We start from the raw sequence: 25,481 nt of genomic DNA, 5'->3' as shown, positions 1-25,481 counted from the left end.
ATAAGTCCGCTTCATATGATTATGAGTCATAATTTTGAATTCCCTGACATGCAAAGATATCTTTTCACACCTATGCTATCAAACCTTCTATAATTCCGAGCAACTCGTTCACCCCTCAGCTTTCTCTTTGAGCTGCTCGATCATTACCGATAGTTATTATCTCAGTTCAGCTGTGATTCCCGTTAATCTTCTTGTAGCTTCACCACTGCCTTTAAATCCTGTTTTCTTTTTCAGTATGGAGACCAGAATTATGCTCAATTCTTGAGAACATTGGTCAAATCTTGGATTGGATCTCAATTCTCAGTGAAAGTGAAAGGTCAGTGTCTATCTCAGTGCATGCTCAGTACCTTAAGTAATTGGTACTTGTCCATACATCATCTGCCTTTGAGAAAATATATCAGCTTTTGTGCTTTATCTTCATCCTCATTTGTGACAGCACAAATTGACCCAGCAAACGACAGGGGTGAATTTAATCTGTTGTTAATTAAAATACTCTGGAGTATATTGTCGGTTTTGCGAGACTGGACCTGCCCAGAGTCCAGTAAGGCTTCTAGAGAAATACATTAAATATACAGAGATACAAGAGGATGACTGAATAAAAATTAACATCGTCTGAATAAAACCTTCTTTCTCATTACCACATAAGCAACTAATATCCGACTGCTCCCTTATTTCACTAACCCTATTGACCTCATTCAATCATTAACAAAAAATTGCTTGCCTTTTTAGTTTACTGGCCCAGTAAATGATGTTGCGTGCACTGCATATATTAACACAGAGTGCAGGGAACTTTTCAGAGCAATTTGGAAATACAGAAAGTAGGAACAGAGGTAGGCCACTCTGCCCTTTGAGCCTGTTCTGCCATTTAATATGATCATGGCCAATCATCAAATAAAACAAAGGACTACAAATGATGGAAATCTGAAACAAAAGCAGAAATTGCTGGAGAGAAGCAGCAACATCTGTTGAGCAAGAAAGTAGAGTTAATGTTTCAAGTCAAGTGACCGTTCAGAGCTGATAGTAGCTTGGAAAGGATATTACGTGTGCTGAAGATATAGGGATGGGAGTGGGTGGAGGTGGGGAGTGGTTGGTAGGGGCAGGCAAATAGATGAAGCTGGAGTCCAGAGAGAATTACAGTTAGGCAAATGAAAGGTTCCCGTTATCAACCTTTCTTTCTCCTGAGCATATTATTGCTTTTCCACTTTCTCTCCACAGATCTGCTGAGTTTCCTGAGCAACTTCTCTTTTTGTTCCTTTTAGGATCCTAGAAGCCCTACAGTGTCAAAACAGGCCCTTCAGCCCAACAAATCCACACTGACCCTCCGAAGGATAATCCACCCAGACCCATTCCCCTACCTTATTACTCAGCATTTACCCCTGACTAATACACCTATACATCCTGAACATTGTGGGCAATTTAGCATGACCAATTCACCTCTCCTGCACATCTTTGGACTGTGGGAGGAAACCAGAGCACCCGCAGGAAATCCACACAGACGGTGTGGGGGGAAATGTCCAAAATCCACACAGACAGTCACCCGAGGCTGGAATCAAACCCAGGCCCCTAGGGCTATGAAGCAGCAGTGCTAACCACTGAGCCACTATGCTACTCCACTGCTCCTTCCTGCTTCTGCATTCACTGGATATCATTTCATCCCTGAGACCTATATCTAACCCCCTTCTCGAAGACTTCCAGTGTTTTGGTCTGAACCAGTTTTTGTAATATTTAAGTGATATTTCTGTGCATTTGAAGAACGGGCCACAGAAGGAGCTTGAATTGCTGACTCCTCCAAGGGAGGAATGATAATTGTTGGGTGCAGTGAAATTTGGTTTTAGTGATCAGTATTTATAGAGTCTCTTTCTCCCCTTAAAAAAAAGTGAAGAACTGCAGATGCTGGAAATCTGAAAGAAGAACAGAAATTGCTGGAGAAATCAGTATGTCTGGCAGTATCATCATAGAGACAGCAGACTGAACATTTTAAGTCAGTTGACTCTTCATCAATCCAGTTCTGCTTCCTCTGCATAGGTGCTGTCAGACCTGCAGAGATTTTCCAGCTATGTCAGTTTTTGATCTTTCTCCCTTTCTTTTAAATTCATGTATGGGATGTGGGTGTCTTCAGGTGGGTCAGCGTTTATTACTGATTCCTAACTGCCTAGAGGCAATAGGTTTTGAGAAGATTTGTGGCTGAGGTTGAGGTTCTGGATGTAGGTTTGCTCGCTGAGCTGGAAGGTTGTTTTCAGACATTTCATCACCATACTAGGTAACATCATCAGCGAGCCTCCGAATGAAGAACTTTGTGGTGTAGCCTGCTTTCTATTTATATGTTTGAGTTTACTTGGGTTAGTGATGTCATTTCCTGTGGTGAAAGCATTTCCTATGGTGATGTCATTTCCTGTTCTTTTTCTCCGGGGGTAGTAAATGGAATCCTAGTCAATGTGTTTGTTGATAGAGTTCCGGTTGGAATGCCATGCTTCTAGGAATTCCCGTGTGTGTCTCTGTTTGGCTTGTCCTAGATGGATGTGTTGTCCCAGTGGAAGTGGTGTCCTTCCTCATCCGTTTGTGAGGATACTAGTGAGAGAGGGTCATGTTGTTTTGTGGCTAATTGATGTTCATGTACAGGCAATATAGGAATTAATCATATTTCTTGGATCTGGAGTCACATGTAGACCAGATCGAGTAAGGGCTTCAGATTTCCTTCCTTCCTTTGTTAAACAACATTAGTGAGCTCAATTAGTTTTTCCAACAATTAATAGTGGTTACCATTAGGTTGCTTCATAAGAAGAGAGCAGTAATGTGGGGTGGCAATGGTCTCATGGTGTTAACATCAGGCTAGTCATCCAAAAGCCCAGGTAACTTTCTGGTTCGAATCCTGACATTGTAGCGGTTGGAATTTAAATTCAGTTTTCTTTTAAATTTGTCATAAAGAGTACGATGATGACAATTAAAGTATTGTCTGTTGTTGGAAAAACCTATCTGGTTCACTAATGCTTCTAGAGAAGGAAATTGCCATCTTTCCTTTGTCTACACATGACTCCAAACTCGCAGCAATATGGTTGATTTTTATCTGCCCTCTGGGATAGGCAATAAATGCTGGCCTAATCAGTGACTCCTCCCCCCCATTCCTGTGCATTAATAAAACAACACCTACTTGGAGTTTATTGCATTCTAGCAAATAGGCACATGTTATATGAACATCAAAGACCATAAGACCGTAAGACATAGGAGCAGATTTTAGACCATTCAGCCCATCAAGTCTGCTCTGCCATTCAATCATGCTTGACAGGTTTCCCAACCCCATTCTCATGCCTTCTCCTTGTAACCCTTGATCCCTCTGACAGGCCAGAACCTAACTATCTCTGTCTTAAGTGCACTCAATGATTTGGCCTCTGCAGCCTTCTGTAGAAATGAATAGTGGAGTTAAATTCAATGACCTGATCATCATTCCCCAAAAGAAATTACACTATCTGACCATTACCTCTTCGCTGTGTGTGGAACCCTCTATTTTAATTCATTAACACGGCATTTATTGCCTGCCCATAATTGCCCTTGAGGACATAGCCATTTATTCTTCTCTTGAATGTAACTGAAAGGCTCATTAAGCTACTTTCAAGTCATTCCCATTGCTGTTTATCTGGGGACACTTTTAGGGGATATCAAGTAAGCTGATTTTCCTTCCTTAGAGAGCATTAGTGAATAAGATATGTTTTTATAATACTCAGATGCTTTTATGGTCATTGTTACCGATGTTATCTCTTGAATTCACATTTATTTTAATGACTTAAATATTAAAATTCTCAATTGTTGCAGTATGACTTGAAACTCATATCTCAGGTTCCTTTGTGGAGGGTACTAGATTATGAACCCAGGAGCACAACCTTGACATTCATTACTGTTATCATTACTGAATCCTCCACTGTCAACATCCTGGGTGTTATAATTGATCCAAAATTCAGTTGGGCTCGCCATATATTTTGGGCAGTGCAGTGATTCAGTGGTTAGCACTGCTGCCTCACAGAGTCAGGATTCAATTTCACCCTCGATCTGTGTGGAGCTTGCACATTCTCCCTGTGTCTACAATGGTTTTCTCTGGATGCTCTGGTTTCCTCCCACAGTCCAAAGAGGTGCAGGCTATGTTGATTGGCCATGCTAAATTTCCCATAGTGTCCAGGGATATGCAGGCTAGGTAGATTAGCCATGGGAAATGCAGTGTTATGGAATTAGGGTAGGATACTCATCAGAAGATTGGTACAGACTCGATGGGCTGGTCGGGATTCTATGATTCAACCTGTATCCATACCCTCACTACTTGCAAATTTGCTGCTGCAGTGTCCACATATGATTGCTTCAAAGGAGTCATTAATTGCCTAAGTGCTTTGGGACATCCTGATATCATGAAAGCTGCTGTGTGAGTGCATTTTCTTCTTTTGTTTTTTTTTTCACATTTTCAGTTGTGGGCAGAAAACAACTGACACCAATCAATCTGAATTCAACTCCCTCATGTTCAGCAGGATAATGTCACAGACACATGTTCTTGGATTTATCACACCCTCCCAGTTATATATTCCCCACACCTTCAAATAAATAGCAAAGATTAATTGATTTTATAAAAAATCCATCTGTGATGACCAGCAGGAAGGATTCCAATAAATGAAGACTGATAAACGTGCATCATTTGTATCACAGTTGGCGTTCATTGTCTGCATCCAATTTCTTAATCTTTTACCTTCTAGATGAAAGACCAATTGAATGCAAAATGTTATTCTTAACAGGAGTGTCTAAGTGAAAAATAGATCTTGTTTGCTTTGAATCGGAGTTTCTATGTAACTAGAGGCTAAAGAAATATTGGATACTGTTCAGAATTGTAAATGGGAATCAAAAATCCTCAGAGAACTATCTGACCTGGTCTGTTAGGTAGAGTGCTCTGGAGTCTGCCTTGAGTGCATTCATAGTTTTATTGACTTTCGTTTTTTCAATCCATGTTCTTTTGTCTTATACTGGACAAGATTTTCTCAAATCATTTTTTCTTCCTTGTCATTCACAAACCACTGGCTTTTTCATTGCAGTATACAAACTAATCTTGACATGGTCACTTGTTTGAGAGTCACGTTTTACAGGAAGACAGGTTTGCAAGAGTCTCTTGGCTTGTTTGCAAACACACAATGTTAAGGCATCAGTCAAGTCAGAATCCATCTTGTCACCCCGACATAATTCCATTATGATGCTAATGAAGGGTGGATTTCTGGCCCCTAACCAACAGTGGGCCCTGATAATGTACTTAACTGGACTGAAGGGAAGTGGGTCTAATATCAAATGCGGTACTGTCAGTAACACAGCACTGTCTAGGATGCGTTTCTAAACCCAAACATGAGTGAGAATTAAATTAACATGACAAGACATAGTGACCATAACACATTGGCTGGGATTGGTTTCTTTGCTCGACAGTGTGAGAGAGCTGGATTAACATCAGCAAGGAGAAAAAAAAAATATTGGCAGGAGCCCCTCCAGATTTGGTGTTCTGGTGTTCAACTCTTTTCCTAATAGAGGTTAAAATCCCAATGAGATTTCAGCACCATGGTCAGTGACAAAGACTCGCGCGATGAGTCACCAATCTTGGTACTCTCAAGGGGTTGCTTTAGTGTAAGTGATAAAAAACAGTGATGCTAAGCACTGGCGAGACACATTGACTGAATCCGATCATGTAAGGGAGCTGGGTTATATGGAAAGGCAATTTTATTATAATTGTTGTAACTTTATTGGTTATTGTACACATTTAGTACTGAAACATATGGGGTTAATGATTTCTTTCAGTTACACAAATCAGTGTTATCATGTGGTGCTGGTGGTAATCTTGCTCACACTAGGCTATTTGAAAGCTGCAAATTGTGAAGCATCAGGAAATTAAAGTGCTATCAACATGGGGTCCAATGAGCATTGACTTGCCTGAGGCAGGAAGACGTGAAATTTGGCATCGGCTCCTTCCGACACATGTCCTACTCAGAGCTTTTCATCATTGCCCTTTATCTCTTCCCTTTGGCGAGAACCATCATCTAATTTGCTCCCACCCTTCCATCTTATGGTAGACCTGATCACTTTGCTCATTCCCCCCTTCTTCCCTTCCTTCTTCCTTCCCTCACTATGTTGTCATTCCAGCTCTGCACTTGCTTATAAACTGTCCAACCTCAAACTCCTCCAAACTCTGACTACAGTTCATGTTCCTGAACAATTAAATCTCCGTCTCCGTCCACTGATCCCCCTGATTTCTGATTTACAATGTCCATGGTGTATTGTTTTTACATGATCTCCATGTTACTTTTGGCTGCTAATCCAAGAAAGTATGAGACTCAGAGTATTCTTACAGTTCCACCCTTATTGGGTGATGGAAGCTGCCTTGAAGTGAGCTGATGTTAATCCAGCTCTCTCACACTTTCGAGCAAAGCAACCGATCCCAGCTCATGTGTTACAGTAAACTGCCTTCTGGTGGGGACATGGGAGGGGGTGATGTTTCGGGGGCGGCAGAGGCTCAGTTAAGACACATCAATTTCCTTCCGTAAAAGGGCGGCACGGTGGCTCAGTGATTTGCACTGCTGCCTCACAGCACTGGGGTCCCAGGTTCAATTCCAGCCTTGACTTTTTGTGACAAGTTTGGATGTTCTCCCCGTGTCTGTGTGGGTTCCCTCTGGGTCCCCTGGTTTCCTCCCACAGTCCAAAGATGTGTAGGCCAGGTGAATTGGCCATGTAAATGCCCATAGTGTTAGGTGTGTTAGTTAGAGGGAAATGGGACTGGTTGGGTTGGTCTTCGGAGGGTCGTGTGGACTTGTTGGACTGAAGGGCCTGTTTCCTCACTGGAGGGAATCTAATCATTTCACTATAATGCAGCCATTGCTGGGTGTGTTTGGTGACAATAATTTGTTCATTCTTCCCTTAAGTCTTTCCCAGATGTTAACCAGGGAAGGAATAAAGGATATCATGATTTGAAACTGCTGTATTGACTATCTGCTTCCAAAACATTGAACATTTTCAAGAATGAGTTAAATATAGTTCTTTGGACTAAAGTGATCAAAGAGAACGGGCAGAAAGTGGGAGCACGATACTGAGTTCAAAGATCACCTGTGATCCTATTGAATGGCAGAACAGTCTCAAAGGGCTGAATTGTCTATCCCTGCTCCTATTGTCAATGTTTGTATCCCCATTACTACAGATGTTACCTCATCGAGCACATCAATGGAAATGAGGAAAACTAGCATTTTAATAATGTACCTTTCTCAACTTCCCAAGTGAATGAATGAATCATTTATTGTCACAAATATCCAGGCAGGTACAGCGAAAAGCATTCTGTCACCACAATCCAGCTCCATCTTGAGATATAAAAAAATAAAAAGCAAGTATTGAAATAGAGTTCACCCACATCAGCCAGGATCCCAAACACTGCTCCAGGATGTCAGTGAGGTCCCTGTTCAGGGCCTACTGCAGCCAGGAGTCCCTGCTCCAGGCACCGATCCTGCAGCACTCAATGACCCACCACCACCACCAAAAGAGTCCACAATTTGGGCCAACTGACACAAGGATTCACTGCTCTGTCATCTCTGCAGCCAATGGCCCACCACCATTCCAAGAGTTCATGCTTCGGGCCCCTCCAGGATTTCAGAAAGATGAAAATAAAAAGCAAAAGAGAAAGACAAAAAGGAAAGAGAGAGAAGGAAATGCTGATGGCCTGGAGTGGAACAGCTCAGCCTGAACACTACCTACTGTGCCTGTGCCGCCATTTTGGAATTTAGAAGAATAATAAAGTACTTCACAGCCAAAGAAATACTTTGGAAGCATTTCTACTTCTACTAAAATTACATTTGTGACAGGAAAACTATGATTGAACAACTGATCTCACAGCCAATTGAGGGAATTAATGAGGCAGTTAATGAGCTCTGAAGGGCCTCATCCTATTGCTGCTCATATTAACTCAGTAGTGGGCAGAGCTGGCCCTATGCAGGGCTCACACAAACAAGCCTAGGTCCCTCATTCTAGTGCACTCAGGGCCTGAGAGTGGGACCTGGCAACTGAGAGCCATGCCCCTTCCTTTGCTGGTCACATCCCAACGTAACCTCTGCCTGATCACCCAACCTCCTTCCTGTCAGCAGCCCCTGCTCCCTCTCCCCAGCTGATGAAACCTCCCCCACCTTTGTCCAGGCTCGCCACTCGATGCTGAGCTTCCAGCTGGTGTCATTCCAGCAGAAGCTATACCTTCTCAGATAATGCTGCGAGTCAACAGAACTGTGGGCTCCTGATTGGCTAGCAGCTCTCAGTAGGGGGGATTTCTACCTTCTCCTATCTCCCCACGCCGGGCCCTTGATCCTGGGGAATGCTAATTGCACCAAAACATAGAAAATAGGAGCAGAAGGCCATTCAGCCCTTTCACCCTGCTCTGCCATTCAATATGATAACGTTCCGCTACCCTGATCCATTACTGTTTGATCCCTTTAGCCCTAAGAACGGTATCTCACCCTTTCTTGAAAATATTTCATGTTTTAGCCTCAACAACTTTCTGTGGCAGAGATTTCCACTCGCAGGGTGAGGAAATGTCTCCTCAGCTCAGTCCTAAATGGGCCTGCCATTGTTTATTTTATTCATCCATGGAATGAGGGTGTCACTGGCTAGGGCAGCATTTATTGCCCATCGCATGGGACAGTTAAGAGTTAACCAAATTGCTGTGGGTCTGGAGTCATTTGGGGTCCAGACTAGGTGAGGATGTCAGTTTCTTTGCATAAAGAGCATTCATGAACCAGATGGGTTTCTCCAGACAATCAGCAATGGTCTCACAGTCATCATTAATTCTGGATTTTTATTGGATTCAAATTTCACCATCTGCTATTGGCAGGATTTGAATCCAGGTCCCCAAAACAGAATGTGGGTCTCTAGGTTAACAGTCCATGTCAATAACATGACACCAGGTTATAGTTCAACAGATTTATTTGAAAATACAAGCTTTCAGAGCATTGCTTCTTTGTCACTAACTATTTGAAGAATGGGCAGTGCTCTGAAAGCTTGTATTTTCAAATGAACCTGTTGAATTATAACCAGGTGTCATGTGATTTTTATCTTCATCCACCCAGTCCCACACTGGCACCTCCACATCATGATAATACCATAAAGCAGCATTCCCTTGAACTGTGACTCCATGGTCATTGGGAGTATTTTTCCTGCATTTACCCTGTCTAGTCCTGTTAGAAATTATAGGTTTCTATGAGATCCCTCTACATTCTTTTGAACCCCAGTGAATTTAGCCATCACTAATCTCTTCATCTGTCAGTTTTGTCATCTCAGGAGTCAGTCTTGGAAAACTTTGGTGTACTCCTTCAATCACCAGACATCTTTCCTCAGATACAGAAGCCAAAACTGTACTCAATACTAGTCTCACCAAGGCCCTGCTCTTGAATTCTCTTGCTATGAAGACCATCAGATCATTTGCCTTCTTCACTCCCTGCTGCACCTGCATGCTTACCTTCAGTGACTGGTGTACAAGGACACCCAGGTCTTCCTGCAATCTATTGTCATTCAATGGCTGGCCATGTAAGAACTTGGGAGGCATTTGTTGTTGGTAAGCTTCCCCTGAAGTGGTAAACTTTACCAGCTTTGCAGGTGGCATGCCAGATGTGGATGCCTCTATAAAATCATTACCAAAGCCAACCATTCGAATCAACAGAGTGGTGGGGGGGGGGGGGGGAATGTCAGTTAGTTCATTTGAGTGGACAGCTGTTCTGCAAAGCAGAGTGATGTCTGCAGGCTTGGTTCAATTCCCACAATAAGACGTTCTTCCTCAACATTTCTCCTCACCTGTGATGTGGTGACCTTCAGATTAAACCCTCACCAAACACACCCCTCTGATGAGGGAGCAGTACCTAGTGAAGAAGGCATTTAGCCTTCAGATCTTTGAGTATTGAAGTTGGGAAGTCATAATGAGGTTGTACAAGCCATTGGTGAGTCCTCTTCTGGAATACTATGTCCATTCTGGTCGTCCTGTTATAGGAATGGTGTTATTAAGCTGAAGAGGGTTCAGAAAACATTTACCAGGAATTGAAGGTTGGTATTATAATGAGAGGCTGGATAGGCTGGGAGTTTTTTCACTGGAGCAGTGGGGGTCGAGGGATGACCTTATAGAAGTTTATGAAATTTTGAAGGGCATAGAGGAAGTGAATGGCAGGTGTCTTTACCCAAGAGTGGGGATTTCACAACAATGGGACATATGTTTAAGGTGAGAAGGCATAAAGGGGCAATTTTCTTTACACAGAGGGTGGTTTCTGCGTAGAATGAACTTCCAATGGAAACGGTGGATGTGGGCACAGTTAAAACGTTTAAAAGACATTTGGACTTGTGCATGAATGGGAAAGGTTTGCAGGGATATGGGCCAAACACAGGCAGGTGGGATTAGTTTAGTTTAAGATTATGGCCAGCATGGACCGGTTGGACCGAAGGGCATGTTTCCATGTTGTACGACTCTATGATTATGGTGATTTACTGTCATTGAATTATTACTCTGGAAATAATTCAGAGAAATAGTTCAGCCTTTCTATTTTTTGGGACTAATTCGCAATGTTATGAACAAGTCATGGAGATGTGAGATCAAACTGGACAGCTCTTTCCAAGAGTCTAGATTAGAGTGGTGCTGGAAAAGCCCAGCAGGTCAGGCAGCATCCGAGGAGCAGGAAAATCGACATTTTGGGCAAAAGCCCTTCATCAGGAATAGGGCGAGGGGAGCCTGAAGGGTGGAGAGATAAATGACTGGCTCTTTCCAAGAGCCAGCCTGGCCATGAGGAGTTGAATTTCTTCTTAAATCTCTCAGATTCTCACCTATATTCACTTTTTAGCAAAGCTTATCTTAGACAGCACCAACCTAGATCTCTGTTTGCTTGGCAAAGATTATTTAGCACTCGTAACGAAAGGAGTAACATTTCAAAGCTAAGCCCTGTCCTGTGAAGAAAATAAATCGAAAGCAGATGGAACTCAGCATGTAGCACAGTAGAAATACAAATAAATTCTCAGCAATTAACGGAGGGAAATTGAGGGGGCTACAAGGGACAAGGAAATTCAAAGATCATTTGACAATAATCAGAAGCATGTGAAGTACACATATTAAGGAACAAATCAGGCTGATCCACCAACTGTCTCATTAGTCTAACACGGCGAGTGAAATGAATCCTAAGAAGTTCATTAGAAAATTATCTCGAAAGTAAGAATGTGCTGTGAGCCCTTGACACAAGTGTGGAAGGGGACCATCCAAAAACTGTCCAACGTACAGGCTTTCTGAACTTTTACAAAGCATTCACTAAATTCACTGAGATTCAGTTTTGTGTCTCATTGAAAAGTAGACAGTAGAGCCTTCCCCACACATTAGTGCCAATTAAAACAGCCAACTCAAAGGGTCTGGATTGGAACGTGAGGTGGGGACTGACAATGTTTTAAACCAATGATTCTCCAAAGCAAAGATCAGAATGCTCACCCCTGAACGAAAGAAACAGCTTTGAAACATTCCTTTTGGTCTCACCAGTTAACAGATGTTTACACAAATGAATGGGTAATTATCTTTGTTTGTATATGCAGAGACTTACTGTGGGGCTCCCTCCAGTGGCCCTAATAGGGAAAGTCAGAACCTGCTGGAACAGACACTAAGAAAGTCATAGAGTCATAGAGTCACAGAGGTATACAGCATGGAAACAGACCCTTTGGTCCAACTCATCCATGCTGACTAGATATCCTGTATAAAGCTAGTCCCATTTGCCAGCATTTGACCCAACTCCCTCTAAAATCTTCCTAATCATATACCCATCCAGATGCCTTTTATATGCTGTTATTCTACCAGTCTCCACCACTTTCTCTGGCAGCTCATTCCATACACACACCACCCTCTGCATGAAAAGATTGCCCATCTCACCTTAAACCTATGCCCTCTAGTTTTGGACTCCCCCACTCTGGGGAAAAGACCTTGCCTTTTTATCCTATCCCTGCCCCTCATGATTTTATAAACTTCTATAAGGTCACCCCTCACCCTCCGATGCCCTAGGGAAAACAGCCCCAGACTATTTAGCCTCTCCCTGTAGCTCAAACCCTCCAACCCTGGCAACAACCTTGTAAATCTTTTCTGAACCCTTTCAAATTTCACAACATTCTTGCTGCAGGAGGGAGATCAGAATTGCATGCAACACTCCAAAATGGCCAAATCAATGTGCTGTACAGCTGCAACATGACCTCCCAACTCTTATGCTCAGTGCACTGACCAATAAAGGAAAGTACACCAAACGCTGTAGTCACCATTTTATCTACCTGCGACTCCACTTTCAAGGCATGCCAAGGTGTCTTAGTTCACCGACGCTCCCCAGGACCTTACCATTAAGTGTTTAAGTCCTGCTTTGATTTGTCTTTCCAAAATGCTCTCATTTACCTAAATTAAACTCCATCTGCTAAGTCTTGGGTGGTACGAGTTTTGCCCTGTTCCTATTCAGCCCATAACAACTAAGAAGCATTTAACATGTCATCATTAAGTTCAGCATTACCTTGATCAGGGAGGAGCAAAGAATCATGTCAGCTGCATCAGAGCAAAAACCAGCACCCCCTCTTCATGTAAAAGGGCCATGGACATCCAGAATTCTGATTCTATTTCCCCAGGTGGGTGAAGCGTAGACAAAGTAGATGCAGGAAGGATGTTCCTGAAGGAGAAAGTTCTACATCCAGAAGGTGACATATCTGTGGAATTCTCTGCCATTGAAAATTATCCAGGAGACAATGTCATACAATTTCAAGATGAAGTTGGAAATAGCATTTGCAGCGAAAAGCAACAACAGCAGGGAAAAACAAGTACAACTTATTATGTAGGATGATCAGCCATGACCATAACGAATGGCAAAATATCCTTGTGTGCCAAATGACCTACTCCTGCTTCTATTATCTCCATTTCTAATTAGTTTGAACCTGGAGAAAACAAAATCGAGATTGGTTTCTATTCTTTGTCCAGGGAGGACAAATTGGAGTGAAAGCACATCAACAGAGTGCAGGTAATGATCAACTGTAATCAAACTGAATGGTGGGCAAGGATTGAGAAGCTGAAAGGCGTCCTGTTCAGAGATCAGAGACAGAGTAATATCTTTGGTTGTACCGCCACATTCTCTGGGCTCCCAGATAAAAATTAGTCTCCTAGGTCAGATGAAGTTTTAGCCCCTTCTTACGTAGGAGCTGAATAATGTTCATTTAAAGCATGGATGGAAACAATGTAGAGGATACAAACTGACAACAGGATCTAGGGCTCATAGTTTAAAAATAAGGGTCTCTTATTGAAGATAGAGATGAGGAAATATTTTTCTCTGAGCATTCCCTTTCTCAAAAATCAATGGATGCAAAATATTTCAATATCTTTACAGTAGAGGTGAGTGGATGGCTTGATGACAAAAGGGATGACAAATGAACGAGGGATATGAAGAAATGTACACTTGAGGCTCAAATCAGGTCAGAGTGGCCTGCGCCTGGTCTTTGATTGTAGGAAGACATGGACACACTGAGAAATGTGAAATCTCATCTCAGGTGCAATTTGACCCAGAGAAGTTCAAACGGTGTATTTTGGAAGAATAAGGAGCAGCAACCACCGAGGGTCAGAAGGTGGGCTAACAATGGAAAGGGAAATTAATCAACAGCTTGCCTCTAGTTAGAGTAATTGGAAAATACAGTCGAGTTTTTATGTGACAGAAAAGTATCATTGCAACTTAAAGAAAGAATCTATGGGATTGCTGTGAGTGGCAGAGACCTGAAGCAACATCAGAAAGGGAGGGACACAACTCGACACTAATCACACACGGATGCTAAGGTGAATGTGTGGGATAATGAGAAAGGACAAGATCAGGAATTTGCAAATCAAAGACCAGAATGTGGGATCATCACAAAGATGCAGCTGAGAAGAGATTAAAGAGTATAGGAGCATCAGTTGTCGAGAATGACAAAGAAGGAGGGAGGGGGAGAGGATTCACGAGAAATTGTGGATTTCCTCCCCTAACGACATTGTGGGTCTACCTTCACATGAGGTTCATGATTGTAGCTCACCAGCACCTTCTCAAGGGAAACTAGGAACAGGCAGTAAATACTGGCCCAGCCAACGAGAATAAAAGTAATTGAGGGGAGGTGAGTGTTGGAGATGGGAATGTCAGGACTAAACAGTAAAGAGAAGCCTAAAGCCAGGTGGATAGATACAATGATAAGATACTTAAATGCAGTGAAAATGGAAGAGGAATGGGTGACTGATATGAGCAGACGAAGAGTGATGATCAACCAGCATTGAGGTGGCACTGAATAAATCAGGTCAAGTCGAATGAAGGAGTAGCTGAAGAAATACAAACAAAATGGTGCCCATTTAAAAGGAGTGTTGGAATGGAGAGATGGTGGTGTACATATACAAATCTTGGAGGCTGAAAGGAGTTGTTCAGAAGGTGAGTAACAGAACAGGTTGAACACTTTACAATGAGGGTGACATTAAACAAAAGGAAACCATGAAGAATCTCTTTGAATCATTGTTTAGGTCTCAGTTGGAGAACGTGGAGCAGCGGTGGCATCATCAGAGCGGCGGAGGGCTAGAGCAGCGCGGGCTGGCAGCCTGGGTGGAGGGAGAATGGCCAGTGGACTGGGGTCATGGAGCGAAGGGGGGGACGGTCAGTGAGCTGGGGACATGGAGCGGAGGGGGGAGACGGTCAGTGAGCTGGGGACATGGAGCGGAGGGGGGAGACGGTCAGTGAGCTGGGGACATGGAGCGAAGGGGGGGAACGGTCAGTGAGCTGGGGACATGGAGCGGAGGGGAGAGACGGTCAGTGAGCTGGGGACATGGAGCGGAGGGGGGAGACGGTCAGTGAGCTGGGGACATGGAGCGAAGCGGGGGAACGGTCAGTGAGCTGGGGACATGGAGCGGAGGGGAGAGACGGTCAGTGAGCTGGGGACATGGAGCGGAGGGGGGAGACAGTCAATGAGCTGAGGTCATGGAGCGGAGGGGGGGAACGGTCAATGAGTTGAGGTCATGGAGCGGAGGGGGGAGACGGTCAGTGAGCTGGGGTCATGGAGCGGAGGGGGGGACTGTCAGTGGGCTGGGGGCCCTAGCGGAGGGGGAGACGGTCAGTGAGCTGGGGTCATGGAGCGGAGGGGGGGGACGATCAGTGAGCTGGGGACATGGAGCGGAGGGGGGAGACGGTCAGTGAGTTGTGGGCCCGAGCGGAGGGGGGGACAGTCAGTGAGCTGGGGACATGGAGCGGAGGGGGGAGACGGTCAGTGAGTTGTGGGCCTGAGCGGAGGGGGGGGACGGTCAGTGGGCTGGGGGCCCGAGCGGAGGGGGGGACGATCAGTGAGCTGGGGTCATGGAGCGGAGGGGGGGACGGTCAGTGGGCTGGGTTCATGGAGCATAGAGGGGGACGCTCAGTGAGCTGGGGTCATGGAGCGGAGGGGGGGACTGTCATTGAGCTGGGGACATGGAACGGAGGGGGGGACGATCAGTGAGCTGGGGTCATGGAGCGGAGGGGGGGACGATCAGTGAGCTGGGGTCATGGAGCGGAGGGGGGGACTGTCAGTGAGCTGGGGACATGTAGCGGAGGGGTGGACGGTCAGTTAGCTGGGGTCATGGAGCAGAGGGGGGAAACGGTCAGTGAGCTGGGGACCCGAGTGGAGGGGGGGAACGATCAGTGGGCTGGGTTAATGGAGCAGAGAGGGAGATGGTTAGTAAGCTGGAGACATGGAGCGGGGAGGGAACAGTCAGTGAGCTGGGGACATGGAGCGCGGAGGGGACGGTTAGTGAGCTGGGGACATGGAGCGAAGGTGGAGACTGTCAGTGAGCTGGGGACATGGAGTGGGGGGGGGGAACGGTCAGTGAGCTGGGGACATGGAGTGGGGGGGGGGAACGGTCAGTGAGCTGGGGACATGGAGCAGAGGGGGGGACGGTCAGTGGGCTGGGGTCATGGAGCGGAGTGGAGGGACGGTCAGTGAGCTGGGGGCCCGAGCGGAGGGGGGGGATGGTCAGTGAGCTGGGGGCCCGAGCGGAGGGGGTGACGGTCAGTGAGCTGGGGTCATGGAGCGGAGGGGGGGTACGGTCAGTGAGCTGGGGACATGGAGCGGAGGGGGAGACAGTCAGTGAGCTGGGGACATGGAGCGGAGGGGGGGTACGGTCAGTGAGCTGGGGACATGGAGCGGAGGGGGAGACAGTCAGTGAGCTGGGGACATGGAGCGGAGGGGGGGATGGTCAGTGAGCTGGGGACATGGAGCGGAGGGGGGGTACGGTCAGTGAGCTGGGGACATGGAGCGGAGGGGGAGACAGTCAGTGAGCTGGGGACATGGAGCGGAGGGGGGGATGGTCAGTGAGCTGGGGACATGGAGCGGAGGGGGGGGGGGGGGATGGTCAGTGAGCTGGGGACATGGAGCGGAGGGGGAGACAGTCAGTGAGCTGGGGACATGGAGCGGAGGGGGGGGATGGTCAGTGAGCTGGGGACATGGAGCGGAGGGGGGGATGGTCAGTGAGCTGGGGACATGGAGCGGAGGGGGGGATGGTCAGTGAGCTGGGAACATGGAGCGGAGGGGGGAGACGGTCAGTGAGCTGGGGACATGGAGCGGAGGGGGGTACGGTCAGTGAGCTGGGGACATGGAGCGGAGGGGGGGATGGTCAGTGAGCTGGAGACATGGAGCGGAGGGGGGTACGGTCAGTGAGCTGGGGACATGGAGCGGAGGGGGGTACAGTCAGTGAGCTGGGGACATGGAGTGGAGGGGATACGGTCAGTGAGCTGGGGACATGGAGCGGAGGGGGGTACGGTCAGTGAGCTGTGGACATGGAGTGGAGGGGGGGACGGTCAGTGAGCTGGGGACATGGAGCGGAGGGGGGTACGGTCAGTGAGCTGTGGACATGGAGTGGAGGGGGGGACGGTCAGTGAGCTGGGGACATGGAGCGGAGGGGGGAGACGGTCAGTTAGCTGGGGTCATGGAGCAGAGGGGGGTATGGTCAATGAGCTGGGGACATGGAGCGGAGGGGGGAGACGGTCAGTGAGCTGGGGACCCGAGCGGAGGGGGGAACGATCAGTGGGCTGGGTTAATGGAGCAGAGAGGGGGACGGTTAGTAAGCTGGAGACATGGAGCGGGGAGGGAACTGTCAGTGAGCTGGGGACATGGAGTGGGTGGGGGGGGAACAGTCAGTGAGCTGGGGACGGAGTTGGGGGTGGGGGGGGGAACGGTCAGTGAGCTGGGTTCATGTAGCGGAGGCGGGGACGGTCAGTGAGCTGTGGGCCCGAGCGGAGGGGGGGACGGTCAGTGAGCTGGGGGCCCGAGCGGAGGGGGGGACGGTCAGTGAGTTGGGGACATGGAGCGGAGGGGGGAATGGTCAGTGAGCTGGGGACATGGAGCGGAGGGGATGACGGTCAGTGGGCTGGGGGCCCGAGCGGAGGGGGGGACGGTCAGTGAGCTGGGGGCCCGAGCGGAGGGGGGGACGGTCAGTGAGCTGGGGACATGGAGCAGAGGGGGGGGATGGTCAGTGAGCTGGGGTCATGGAGCGGAGGGGGAGACGGTCAGTGAGTTGGGGGCCCTAGCGGAGGGGGGGACAGTCAGTGAGCTGGGGTCATGGAGTGGAGGGGGGGGACGGTCAGTGAGCTGGGGTCATGGAGTGAAGGGGGGGGACGGTCAGTGAGCTGGGGTCATGGAGTGAAGGGGGGGGACGGTCAGTGAGCTGGGGTCATGGAGTGGAGGGGGGGGACGGTCAGTGAGCTGGGGTCATGGAGTGGAGGGGGGGGACGGTCAGTGAGCTGGGGTCATGTAGCGGAGGCGGGGACGGTCAGTGAGCTGTGGGCCCGAGCGGAGGGGGGGACGGTCAGTGAGCTGGGGTCATGGAGTGGAGGGGGGGGGACGGTCAGTGAGCTGGGGTCATGGAGTGGAGGGGGGTGACGGTCAGTGAGCTGGGGTCATGTAGCGGAGGCGGGGACGGTCAGTGAGCTGTGGGCCCGAGCGGAGGGGGGGACAGTCAGTGAGCTGGGGACATGGAGCGGAGGGGGGTGATGGTCAGTGAGCTGGGGTCATGGAGCGGAGGGGGAGACGGTCAGTGAGTTGGGGGCCCGAGCGGAGGGGGGGACGGTCAGTGAGCTGGGGACATGGAGCAGAGGGGGGGGATGGTCAGTGAGCTGGGGTCATGGAGCGGAGGGGGAGACGGTCAGTGAGCTGGGGGCCCGAGCGGAGGGGGGGGATGGTCAGTGAGCTGGGGACATGGAGCGGAGGGGTGGGACGGTCAGTGAGCTGGGGGCCCGAGCTGAGGGGGGAGACGGTCAGTGGGCTGAGGTCATGGAGCTGAGGGGTGGATGGTCAGTGGGCTGTGGTTATGGAGCGGAGTGGGGGATGGTCAGTGAGCTGAGGACATGGAGCGGAACGGGGGGCTGATATTGGACTGGGAACCGAGGCGGGTGGTTAGCGTTGTGCAAGCCCAGTCAGGTGGAAGCCCCATGCGCTGAGCTACTGCAGGCTCTTGATAGAAAGACTGTAATGATTATCTTCTTAACTTTATTTCTTTTATGAATAACTGTACGGTGATGTAACTTTTCTTTTCATTTCTCTCTGTCGTATGTAACATTTGTACCTCGGCACCATGTGTAGTGACAGTTTTCACTGTACTCCTGTACTTCTGCACTTGAATACACGTGACAACAAACTGAATTCCAATTCTAATTCCATGCGCAGTTGAAGATAGCAGCCAAGGTCTTGCAGTGGCCAAGAAGGAGACTCTCTGGATGATTGCTGAGGTCAGAGAAACTGAAGCTCAGAATGTCAGAGAAAGATTCAATTGAATTTTTCAAACTCCTGTAGAGTTTTGATAAAGCTGACAGGGAGCAAGGCTTGAAGTTGACACATGGGCAGGCAAACCTCAAAATGCAGCCACACTGCCCAAGAAAGTCTACTCTTTACAGCAAGCGATGAGAGAAAGGGCAGCAGCAAGCAGCGGAGAGAATCATCCTGTGCTCAGAGGAGTGAGCAAGGCCGGAGGGAACTGGGGAGAAAATGGGAAGCATGGGAAGACTGAGACCGGTAAGGCCAGAGAATGGTGGTGCTAGTGAGCGAGGCCGGAGGGTGGGGGGGGGGGAGGGGGGGGGTGCTCACGCTGGAGACTGAGATCAACAGACCCGGAGGCTGCGAGGGAAGGGAGATTGAAAAGTAGGAGGGTAGAAGAGCTGCAGGGGAGGAGGGAGGCACGATCTGGAAAGGAAATATGCTGATCTATTACAGAAGAAGGCAGAGGCTGCAAAAGGGTGAGGGAGTGTGAGCAAAGGGTGGAGGGGGGAGGTGGTGGTGAACGTGGATTAGAGGCTCTGCTAAGTGAGAGTGAAAAGCTGTAAAGGAAGACTGAGAAGTAAGGGGGAGTGAGGAGCTGTACAAGGGAGGCGGCGTTTGTTAAGAAGGAAAGGCCAGGCTGCAAAAGGGATTGAGATGCTGCAAAGAGGGCAGAGAGTCTGCGAGGTGGAGAAAAAGCCTGAATGGAGACCCGGATGTTGCAAAGAGGGGAAAACATTCATAAAGCTTTTCAATACAGGGATATTCTGATAATGGGGCATAGGAAACTGATCGAATAAATTCCTTTAATTTCTGTCTATCAGTTAAAGCTGCATGGGTCAGGGACAACTGTACTGAGGTGAAATACTCTGGACAAGACTGTGTCAATTTTATCATTTAATACTGGACAGCTTTATTTCATAAATATTTCCATTTCTGCCTCATCAATTATAGAGGACGTTGGTGAGATTGGATCTGGAGTATAGTGTCGAGTACTGTGTCGCTGTAACTATGACAGGATGTTAATGTATTGGAAGCAGTTCATAGAAAGTTCAGAATCGAGGGTGCTGCCTGGATTAGAGGGTATAAGCTATAAGGAGAGACTAGAAAAGCTCGAGTTGTTTTCGCTGGAGCAGCAGAGGCTGAGGAAGACTTGATAGCAGTCCATAACATTTTGAGATGCACAGACAAACAGAATCTCTTTTTCCCAGAGTTGAAGTATCTAATACAAGGGGACATTTTTTAAGGTGAGGGGTGGCAAATTCAAAGGAGATATGAGAGGCAGTTATTTTTACATAGTTGGAGGTTTCTGAAACATGCTGCCAGGGGTTGTGGTAGAAACACATAAAATAGGGGCATTTAAGGGACTTTCAGCTCAGCACATGAATATGCAAGGATTGGAGGGATATGGACCAAGGGCAGGCAGAAGGGATTAGTTTAATTTAGCATCATGTTCAGCACAATATCATGGGCCAAAGGCCCATTCCTGTGTTGTCCTGATCTGTGTTCTAAGGTTTACTCCTCTAAAGCCTGGAATGAGTTGATTGCCTTATGAGGAAAGGCTAGACAAGTTAGGCCTGTATTCTTTGGAGTTTAGAAGAGTCAGAGGTGACTTAATTGAAACATATAAGATCCTGAGAGGACTTGACCAAGTGGATGCAGAAAGGGTGTTTCCTCTTGTGGGAGAACTAGGGGTCAGAGTTTAAAAAGAATTGATGTCCATTTGAGATAGAGATGAGGAAAAGGAGTTATGAGTCTTTAGAATTTCCTTCACAAAAAGGACTAGGTGCGGCATCTTTTAATATCTTTTGGACTGAGATAGCTTGATTCTTGATGACAAAGGGGTAGAAAGATATTGGAGATACGCAGGAATGTAGAACTGATGTTCAGATCAGAGAGGCCATGATTGTATTGAGTGGCAGAGCAGGTTCGAAGGGCCAAGTGGTCTATTCCTGTTCCTTATTCGTATATTTTCATGTTCACATCTCAAAATATCTTATAAATTTTAAATTACCTGAGGTGCATTTAATGTGCTCAAGACTGTGTTCAAATATGCAGCAGTTTAGTTCTGACCTCACAGACTCCATCGAAGGTTTGGTTAGGCTGATGATTCTTCATGTATAAAAATGTGTCTGTTATTATTTTTGTAAACTTGGTATTATTGAGAAAATTTGTGGGTTATGGGTTTAAATTTAATGGAGCAGTATGTATCTGGAGATTATTGATGAATTTTGCTCCTGTATGAGACCAAATCTCTTATATATCAACACAAGTATTTTAGAGAAGGTATTGTTGCTAGTTGAATGCAACATCTACTGAAGAAATTGACAAGACTGAGAAAGAAGCATTTGAAAACGAAAACGTAACCCGTGAAAAGCAAATATAGTCCTGGGAAATCTCAATGTTGCCTTTGGGAGAAAAATATAATTTAAACTCTGGGAGAGAGAAGCTGTTGCCAGAAACAATTCTGAAGAAGGGTCGCTGAACCTGAAATGTTACCTCTGCTTTCTCTTTACACACACAGTCAGACCTGCTGTATTTTTCCAACAATTTCTGATTTTGTTTTTGATTTCCAGCATCTACATTTCTTTGGGGTTTTTTTTGTTTAGTGTTAAATATGTAAGGTTATTGGATGAAGAACCAAACATGAAATAGAGTCATAGAAACATAGCAGATAGGAGCAGGATGAGGCCATTCAGCCCTTCAAGCCTGTTCCACCATTCATCACGATCATGGCTGATCGTCCAATCCAATTGCCTAATCCTGCTTTCTCCCCATAATCTTTGATCCCATTCACCCCATGTGCTATATCTAGCTGCCAGTTGAATATATTCAATGTTTTGGGCATCAGATAGTTCCTATGGTAATAAATTTCACAGGCTCACCACTCTTTGGGTGAAGAAATGTCTCCTCATCCCCATCCTAAATAGTCCACTCCGAATCTTCAGACTGTGACTCCTGATTCTGGACATATCCACCATCGGGAATATCCTCCCTGCATCTACCCTGTGTAAGCCTGTTTGAATTTTATAAGTCTCTATGTGTCAAACAGCTCCTTCAGTCTAACCAGTCCATACCAACTATAATCCCAACGAAACTAGTCCCACCTGCCTGAGCTTGGCCCATATCACTCCAAACATTTCTTTTGCATGTACTTATCAAAATGTCTTTTAAACATTATAACTGTACACACATTCATCACTTCCTCTGGAATTTCATTCCACACACAAACCACTCTCTCCGCAAAAAAATTGCCCCTCATGCCCCTTTCCTCTCTCACCGTAAAAATGTAACCTCCAGTCTTGAAATCCCCTACCCTAGGGAAAAGACCTATTGACCTTATCTGTACCCCTCATGATTGTGTAAACCTCTATAAGGTCACCTTTTAACCTCCTATGCTCCAGTGAAAAAGGAGAAAATTATTTATGTAGGCAAGTTGTTATGATTTAGGAAGCAGGTTCAATTGTAACCGCTAAAAATGTATTTTTGAAGGTGAAAACCAGGAGTTTTTTAGATTAGATTCCTTACAGTGTGGAAACAGGCCCTTTGGCCCAAGAAGTCCATACCGACCGATTTCCCTCAGATTAATATACCTAACCCTACGGGCAATTTAGCATGGCCAATCCACCTAACCTGCACATCTTTGGACTGTGGGAGGAAACCAGAGCATCCAGAGGAAAGCCACGCAGACACAGGGAGAATGTGCAATCTCCACACAGACAGTCATCCGAGGCTGGAATCGAACCCGGGTCCCTGGTGCTGTGAGGCTGAAGTACTAAGGGCTGAGCCAGCCTGCTGCCCCTGTGCTGCTCTTTTGTGGAAAGAGTGGGAGAGAGTGGGGTCAAATTAGATCACTCCTCCAAAGGCACAATGGACCAAATAAGCTCTCTCAGTGCAGCATCGGTCCATCATTCTCCTTGATATCTTAAGTCAAGTGGGTTGAAAGCTGGCTAAAGGAAAATGTGACGAGACTGATTGCTAAACGTCTCTAAGTATGTTCAGATCTACAAGAAAATCATCCAGATGCACTTGTCAAATTAAATACAAGGAAATAACATGCAGTGAAGCAAACAAGAAAGCTCTTGCTCTAGTACAAAGCTCCCTTTCAGTTTTGATCTAAGATACCAACAGATTGAAGAGATGAAACTCGCTGCAATTTGTGTTGGTCTAAAATAAGCTTGATACAAGAAAAATTGGTTTCACCCACTATCAGAATCCCATTTATTTCAGCTAGGTAATTTCTATTAATTCTGACCCACTGATTTTTTGTTCTTATACCTTAACACCAATCTCTCAGGGCTCAGTACTGTGCTGTCTGTCAGCAGAGAGCAAACTTTGAGAAAACGTTTCTAAGCTGTTAATTTAAAATAAGGGAAATAAATAAATGTATGAATTTGACGCATCTGGGCATGAAATTCCAAATGAGATCAGCAATGAGCTCCATCCTACACTTACAAATCAGCTTACAGTGGAATAAACAAAGCAAGGGCAAAAGTGAGTATGGGAGGGAAAGAAGGCCAGCGAGAGATGAAGGGAGGAGAGGGGGTGGAAGAAAGTGATCAGGGGATAGAGATAAGGGAAGGAAGGTAAGACAAAAAGACCACATTGGTCAAGAGATTGTGAATGAAAGATTATGGAAGAAAAGGGAAGCTGAGACTGCATTGGAGTATTTTCGTGCAGAGGTGAGAATGGAACATTGGGACAAAATCTTCAAATCTCCAATCTTCAAGATGGCATCAGAGTAGGACTCATATGCCACAGCTCATCTGCTCCTTCCATTTCTTTTCTTTAATTTTTCTGTTTTTTGCATTTTTTTTCTTTTCACTTCCTGTTCTCACGCAGTATCGGCGATGTCTAGAGGAAAGTCAGCGTGGATTCTAAACCTCAGCGTGGACTCAGACTCCCAGCCTCAGCATGGACTCAAACTCCTAGACTCAAGCTCCTGGCTTCAGCATGGACTCGAACTCCCAGCCACAGCATGGACTCGAACTCCTGGGATCCGTATGGACCCGAACTTCCGGCCTCGGTGTGGACTCAGACTCCTGGCATCAGTGTGGACCCGGACTTCAGATTCCCAACGTAGAGATGAAGCCTGGCATGGTCTGGGTTGGGAGGACTCTTATTCTGAACTCTTACTTCCCTATTTTTCAAATTTGTTGCTGGACCTTTTGTATCTTTATTTTTCCTAATTTGTTTTTCCATAAGAATCCATGCTTAAGAGTCCGTACCCAGGTACTTTGGTGCCATAAGTGGTGACTTGTAAACTTTCACTGTGCTCATGCACACTCGTGACAATAAAACTCATTCTATATTCTAAATTCTAAATGACGGGTTTCATCTGTCGATAGGCTGAATTTGTATTGGAAACAAGCTGTATTATATTTTGGTTTCAAATCTTGAATGATAATGGGCAAAACACGTCAATACCTTTTCTCTTTTTACCTTTGGAAATTTCTTACCTCTTTCCCTTTCTTTATTGTTTGTTTTCTTTCCTCTCTTTTTCTTCTGATATTGAGTTTATAAACTGAGAACATTACTCTCACTGCAAAACAATCCTTCAACATGCCTGTTGTTGCAATTTGCCAACCCATCTACATTGTCTCCTATATCTTTCTCCCAATTCACTGCCTCAATCTTTACTCACCTACCACAGAGCTGAAACAAACCTAATCAAAATTACCATGGTGTCTTCTCAGGCTGTGAGCTATCTCCCATCCCTGTCCAATCCAATGTATCTGTAATCTTAGATATGGGCAACTACACCAACCTCCTTTGAAATCTCTCTTCGGTTTTGCATATCTTGTTTCTGCTCCCATGTGTCTGATGGGCACTCTAATTTTCACCACTCAACCAATTGAACAGCATCCTAGTTGACTCGGCATTGAGCCCTTGAACTCTGCCTCTTAAACCTTCAGGTTGTTCAACCATACTATCCCCCTTGACAAGTGTTTTCTTTGATATTTCCTCATTGAGTTCATTAATTTTGACAATACCCCTATACTGTTGAGGTGTTAAGTGATGGGAGATAAATTTTGTCCCAGCCAGCAACACCCCACATCCCATAAATGACCACATTTTTGTTAAATTCACTACATCAGTGTGAGTTGTTGTTGTAATGATTCCCTATTAAACTGATCTGAACATTCATAGAGAGGATGGTGAGGCTTTTGATTAGTGATAAGCAGAATATTTTTCTTAAGGTGTGGGCAAGAGGAATAAAATAGCACAAAGCCACACAAAAGGCCCTCAGTCAAGGTCTGAGAAAAGCACTGAAAGGACACGATCAATGGAAGAAAATCAGCAGAAACATCAGGATGACAGCTCTCACTGCTCCTTGGTTATTGCAAGTCGGTTCAATGACTTTGATGAAATTGACTTTCCTGCAATGGCTCAGTGAATTTAGCCAGCCCAGACAAGAAAGGGTCCAATTTTAAGTCCACCTCTGTGTGGCAACTTTTTCAAGCAGAGGGTGGTGCGTATATGGAATGAGCTGCCAGAGGAAGTGGTGGAGGCTGGTACAATTGCAACATTTAAATGGCATCTGGATGGGTACATGAATATAAAAGGATTAGAGGGATATGGGCCAAATGCTGGCAGGTGGGACTGGATTGGGTTGGATATCTGGTTGGCATGGATGTGTTGGACTGAAGGGTCTGTTTCCATGCTGTACATTTCTATGACTTTAT

The 25,481-nt window shown here is 46.2% G+C and overlaps 1 long non-coding RNA gene across 1 annotated transcript in view; it reads left to right on the top strand.

The window, feature by feature from the left end:
* Positions 1–24,059, top strand: part of LOC148147280 (uncharacterized) — a 100,797-nt gene extending 76,738 nt beyond the window's left edge. Inside the window, exons 2-3 of the long non-coding RNA XR_015759847.1 lie at positions 235–316; positions 23,638–24,059. This is a non-coding gene — a long non-coding RNA (uncharacterized LOC148147280). The remainder of the gene's footprint in view (positions 1–234; positions 317–23,637) is intronic.
* The last annotated feature ends 1,422 nt before the right edge of the window (positions 24,060–25,481 follow it).

Source organism: Chiloscyllium plagiosum, unplaced genomic scaffold (assembly GCF_037043375.1).
Source record: "Chiloscyllium plagiosum isolate Xiang-an unplaced genomic scaffold, Cpla_swu_hap1 HiC_scaffold_17, whole genome shotgun sequence".
Taxonomy (NCBI): domain Eukaryota; kingdom Metazoa; phylum Chordata; class Chondrichthyes; order Orectolobiformes; family Hemiscylliidae; genus Chiloscyllium; species Chiloscyllium plagiosum.
The sequence above is the reverse complement of the archived record's forward strand: the minus strand, read 5'-3'. Positions and strand labels throughout refer to the sequence as shown.